This window comes from Camelus ferus, chromosome 5 (genome assembly GCF_009834535.1).
Source record: "Camelus ferus isolate YT-003-E chromosome 5, BCGSAC_Cfer_1.0, whole genome shotgun sequence".
In the NCBI taxonomy this organism is placed as follows: domain Eukaryota; kingdom Metazoa; phylum Chordata; class Mammalia; order Artiodactyla; family Camelidae; genus Camelus; species Camelus ferus.
In genome coordinates this window covers 77,709,534-77,715,674 of record NC_045700.1, presented here as the reverse complement: position 1 = coordinate 77,715,674, position 6,141 = coordinate 77,709,534, and the positions used below count along the sequence as shown (strand labels likewise).

Genomic DNA, 6,141 nt, shown 5'->3' with positions numbered 1-6,141 from the left:
GTTTGGATATGAAGCACAGGACATTAACTGCTTGAAAAATGGAAAATCCTGGGGCTGTTTAAGAAATAAAGCACTGGACTTTTATTTTATTTAATATAAGAAACTACTGTTCCTTTGAGTCTTTCTGTAAAAATGAAAATTAAAGGCTTTTGGGGGCATTTACCACAAAACTATTATAAAATGTTAAACAGACAGTATTTAGATGTATTGGCACTTTCAACAGGTTACCATTTGCCCCCTAGCTTAAATATCTAATAGGAATGTCATAGGCTTTGACTGGGCAGTGGATTGTGGCATCACATTCTTATTCCTTTAGATCAGGTGCTGTTTTTAAACTTTGACTCTTAATCGGGAGAAGAATTTGCTTGAGAGGGAACCCTAGGGCCCAGGGGCAGCCCAACGGCAGGGCATCTCTTGGTCAGTGTTACTGCCCAGTCTCCCTAACATCTACTTGCTTCCCTTCTTGACTGTTATTTTGGCCTCTAGGGCAGTGGTTCACAGCTTTGGCTGCACATTGGAATCACATGGTGGGCTCACCTTCAGGAAGTCAGACTTAATTGGCCTGGGGTTTGGCTTGGGCATCAGGGCTTGAACAAGCCTCCAGGTGATGCTAACATGCAGGTGATACTGAGAGCCATTGCTCTAGGCAGCATTTCAGAGTGTGATCCCGGGACAGGCAGCAGAGCAGTGCCGGGGAACATGTGAGAAATGCAGTCTTGGGCTCTACCTCAGACCTCCTGAGTCAGAAGCCCTGGGACCGGGACCCAACTATTTGTGTTCTACCAAGTTTTCCAGGTAATCCAATGACGCACACTCAAGTTTGAGAACCCTTGCTTAAAGAAACGAACCTTCTACTGGTAAGAGTGAAGCCAGTAAAGAGTGAATGAGAGAATGTGGCAGTTGGTCACCCATCTTTTTTTATCTTCAAAAGTGGCTGCTAATTTAAGAGAATTTTGAAGGCTTTTTCCCAGGGTTGTGTTCCTTCACAGGCGTTACTGTGTAGCAGATGACATCACAGTAAGTGTATCCATTATGAATGCTTTTCCTGACTCTTCCTCTGAATTGAGTATTTTTAGCCTTATCAGCTGTCTGGGAGTAGACATTAGTGAACACGATGTCTTTAGCTGTACACAATAGGTGACCTTCCATCTCTTCTGATAATATTGTGAAGACTGAGTCTGAAAAGGAAACCTTACTGCTGTCAAGCAACTGAGGCTTTTTGTTTTGGTTTGGTTTTGTATTTTAAGATCCTGGAATTGTTTACTATGATCATTGTAACTGTAGGTCTAATTAAGACCTCTAATCAAAGAAATTGATAAATATAAATCCTAACGGAACACTAAATATGCCATCTCTTATGTGGCAGATTCTCCAAATGAGGTAAGCTTCATCAGTATTAGCACTGCTTGTCTCCAAAATTTTTCTTTCTATGTCTTTTACATATTGTGTTCATTTCCTATTGCTTTTCTAACAGATGGCCACAAATTTGGGTCAGAATGTTGATATGAATTTATGGCGAGCTGAAGTCAAGGAGTCGGTAGGACTACATTCCTTCAGGAGGCTCTGGGGGAGAATGTTTCCTTGCCTTTTTCAGCTTCTACAGGCTGCTTACATGCCTTGGCTTGTGACCCCCTCCTCCATCTTCAAAACCAGCAGTGTATCATCTTTAAAGCTCTCTCTAACTCTGATTCTCTTTTTCCCATTGTCACATGTCTTTTCTGATCCATGAGCCTCCCTCGAGTAAGGCTGTGATTACACTGAGCTTGCCTGGACAATCCAGGAGCGTCACCCATCTTAAGCTCTTTAACTTCACCATGCCTGTAAAGTCCTTTTTGCCAGGGAGGATTCACAGATTCTGAGGATTAGGGTGTGGACATCTTTGAGAGGCCATTACTTATCCACCACACATGTCAAGAGACAAGAAAGGGTAGGGAACATGTTCTGATAAGATGCCCTTGGAGACTAGACTGCAGGGGAGAGTTGAAAAGTAGCTGCCTGGGGAGACCCACAAAGCAGTCAATTTCAAATTGTTGTGTGCTTCAGATCACCTGGGGATTTGTCAAACAATGCACATTCCTGAGCCCTGAGTGGTTCAGCCTGGGGTCTGCGCTTTAGCCGTGAGCACGCTCGCATCTCCCTTCACTAGCTGTGCGCCCAGAGGCGAGTGGGTGCAGGTAACCCCCAGAGCACAGGGAGAAGCTGCCAGCAGGGGGGTGGTGAAAAGCCCAGACCCCGGGACAACTCTGTAGCAGCAGCAGCCTTAGCTCCAGGGGATCCTCAGAATTCCTAGGGAACTGTTAAAAATAGTTTTCTTGCGCTCCACTCCAGGAGATAGTGATTTCAGAGGTCAGGGAAGGGCCAGAACCTGTGTTTTTGAAAAATGCTTTCAGGTGATTCTGGCTGAACACCCTTGCCCCCACCTTAGAATTCCTTGGGGCTCCTGGCAGTTCTACCTGATCCAGCTGTAGCCAGAGGACTCTCCTATTTTCCTGTATTCAGAAAACAATCTTACCAGCTAATAGTCTTTTTCTTTGGGACGGATTCAACTATGGATCACGTTAAGTTTTTAATTTTTGTGTCTCCAGTGCCCTTCTCAGAGCCTGGCACAGAGTGGGTACACAGTAAATGTTTCTGGAGTAAATCAGTGATTCCCAGACACGACCCTGTGTCACAATCACCTGGAGGGCTTGGGAAAACACAGATGGCTGGGCCTCAGCCCCAGAGCTTCCAACTCAGCAGTCCTGGGTGGGGTCTAAGAAGGTGCATTTCAAACAAGTTCCCAGGTAATACTAGTCCTGTTGGTCCGGAATTACACTTTGAGATCACTGGGATAAACAGAGTTTGAATTGTTAAAAGTTCTAACTCGTTTACTACAAAATGAAAAAAAATCCCTTTTCAGTTTTTTTTTGGGGGGGGAGGTAATTAGGTTTGATTAAAGAAAAAAAATTTTTTTTTGGTGGAGGTACTGGGGATGGAACTCAGGACCTGGTGCATGCTAAGCATGTGCTCTACCACTGAGCTATACCCTCCCCACCCTCCCTGCCCTCCCCACGAAAAATTTTATATATGGTTGAGAGACTTAAAACTTTTCCCAAGTTTTTGAACTGTCCTTATTTTTTTTTTATGATTTCTATTTTCTTCCCTTAAAAAATTTTATCCTCTCGAGATTGAAAAAGAAAATCCTATTTCTCCAGTAATAGCTGTCCTATCATGCTTTATTGTTTATTTCTTCTCTAAATGTGAATGCTCTAGAAACAAAACAATTGAAAATAGTTGCGGAGTTCCTACTGATGACAGATTTTTTTCAAACTTGTATCTTTAGCAATGGTGATGCATAACCTAACAGTAAATTATCTTTTAATCTGAAGCTTTAGTTTGATTTGCAGTTTTGCCTGTTTGGTTAGTTGATTTTTCTTTTGGTCATATTCCTCAAAGTGGGTGAAATTGTAAGGGAAGGTAGTCACACATGCATTATGAGGCCAGTCAGCACTAGAAATACAGCACAATTGAGAAAGAGAAGTACTGCCGAGTGATTTGTCCGATTTGCCTGAGACTTGGCAGTGCACACTTTTTTATCGTAGAAATAAATATAAAATTCATCCAGTATATGTTTTCATGAAATTTTATTTCTTTGGAAGAATATCTGACTTTTTTCCTTGTATTTATCCAGCTAGAGATCATACACAGGGGATTGATAGCTCTTAGATGTACTTTTTCAACCTAAGAAATCCTTTTTTAGGATTTTAAGGATAGCTTTCCTTATTTATACAAAACTGTAACAGCATGCTTTCCTCGTAAAATACTCCCTGCAGGTTGGATCAGCCTTGCAGATAGACTTATGCCTTTGAATCTGGGTGTACTAAGAGTTTCTGGTGGTGAAGTAAAAAAACGTATTGATTTGATTTATTATACTCCCATGAAAAGGCTGTATAACCAGATTGATGGGATGGAGGATTACTACAAATATTTTTATAGGGCTAGGAAATTTGAATCTTGTATACAGTGCTGAATTTGAACATATTGCTGGGCTGAAAGCAGGCATCTCGTAAACAAACTCTTGCAATGAACCACTCTTGCATGGCTATTAGTCGTCAGTATGTTTTTACTGAGTGCATGCCATGTTTGCAGCCCTGTGTTAAATCATTTTCTGTCTTAAAAGTTTCCTTTTTTTGTCTTTTGCATATACATTTGCAAAAAAAAACTGGTAAGAAATTCTTATTAATACCCAAAAGAGGTATACTCAAGTTAAAAAATTGATATAATTTTGCATACAATGAAAAGCACAGTTCACAAATGTACACATAGGTAGCTTTTGACAAGGCATATACTTCTGTAATGCATACCCTTATCAGTCAAGACGCAGACATTTTCATCACTAAGAAAGTCGCCTCGAATCGCTTCCCAATCAATCCCCCTCCCTCCCATCAACACTGATCCAATTTCTATCGCAGGCACTCATTTGTGTCTGGCTTCTTTCACTGAGTACAGTATTTTGAGCTTCATCCCCGGGGTGTGTATCAGCAGTTAGTTTCTTTTAATTGCTGACTAGTATTCTATTGTATGAGGCCTGGGCAAACTTCCTACATCCTGCTGAGTATTCCCTAATGGAGTGAGAGTGCAGACAGGATCTAAGGGCTATCCTTTGTTCCCTTCACTCCTCAATGTTTAAGCCATTTTTTCTGAAAGTGCAAACCTTGCCCTTCCTTCATCAGTATCACTAGGGCCCCACTATTATGTCTGATCTTACTAGATCAGAATTTATACACAGGGTAGAGGACCCAGTATTTCTAGCAAGCTCTCTATGGGATGCTGAACATCCCATATGAACATTAACGGTGGACACTTTAAGCAAATATTTTGCAAATATAAAGGATTAAGGAAAGAACTAGAAGAGTAAGAAACAAGGTGGCCAAACTGCTTCCAGTAATTCACGATGATGGACCAAACCAAGCAAATTTCTAAGAGTACACTAAGTCTCAGACGGTGAGAGGGGACGGGAGCAGGAGTCCCTGGTTGGGGGGAAGGTCTAATAATTAGAGGGGAGACAGAGAACGGGGCCTGAGTAAGTCAATCCTTTCTACATTTGAAAAGATGGGTTTGGGCAAAACAAAAGAGGAAAAGGTGAGAAGGGAAGCAAGTGAGACTGTTAGTGTGTGGTGTCTCCCAGGAATAAAAAACCAGATTTCAGTTTACCTAAAGCCTTTCCTGGCTTTCCTTCCCGATCACTCTCCTCCCACCTGCTGTCTCCCTGAAGGTTGCTAGCTCACCTGTTTTTTCCTTGTTGTTGCTTCCCAGCAGAAATGTGAGTACAGCTCAAAATTAAAAGAGCAAGTATATCGGTGCTCCTGAATCACGAGTTAAAAAACAGCCCAAAGAAATGGGATCTCTCCTCTCAAGTGTAGCGATAAGGCGTTTAAATGCCAACATGATAAGAACAAGATAAATAATAGCAACAAGCCCTGTGATGCACCCAAAATGTCAGGCTGGCGCCACATGCTGTCCAATGAAATGTTTTTGGATGATCTAGGGGCTGGGAGGAGAGTATATACTTTTCATTCATACAATTTATTCCTTGAAAATGCCAAACTGCTATGAAACATTTCTTTCGCTGAAGTGTCTGGCTATCTGGTGCTTGCAGTCTCGGCACAGACACTGCCCACGGATAAACAGACGTCTCGTATTTCATCTGTCTTTGTTCAGTGCTGCTTGGGGCATATCTCCTTGGCTGCCAGCATCACCAGCAGTCCTGGAGGGTGGGGCTCAGAGCATCTCTGGCTCCACTGTTATCAACAGGCTAAGGTAGCCCCACCCTCCACTCACCCGAGGTCTTTTCTCTTCTCTTCTCAAGACTCAGAGGGGAGATGAGATAACTGAAGTCATTCTGACCATTATCCTAGCCAGAATTTTCCTATTCCTCAAGGGAAAAGCTTTTGTCTATACAGTAGCCCCATTAGGTATTTTTGAACATAGGCTGTGTGACACATCATTAGTGGAATATAGTCTAAACAGACATACAAAGCAATGTTGACTTCCATTTAGTGTCTTAGTGTTAGTAGTAATATTGACATATTTCATTATACTAGATTTTACTGATATTTGGAAGTTATATATTATACTTATAAATAAAGTGGTTATGTTAAT

At 41.8% G+C, this 6,141-nt stretch overlaps 1 long non-coding RNA gene across 1 annotated transcript in view; it reads left to right on the top strand.

The window, feature by feature from the left end:
• Positions 1 to 358: 358 nt before the first annotated feature.
• Positions 359 to 6,141, top strand: part of LOC116663762 — a 65,765-nt gene continuing 59,982 nt past the window's right edge. Inside the window, exon 1 of the long non-coding RNA XR_004320086.1 lies at positions 359 to 795. This is a non-coding gene — a long non-coding RNA (uncharacterized LOC116663762). The remainder of the gene's footprint in view (positions 796 to 6,141) is intronic.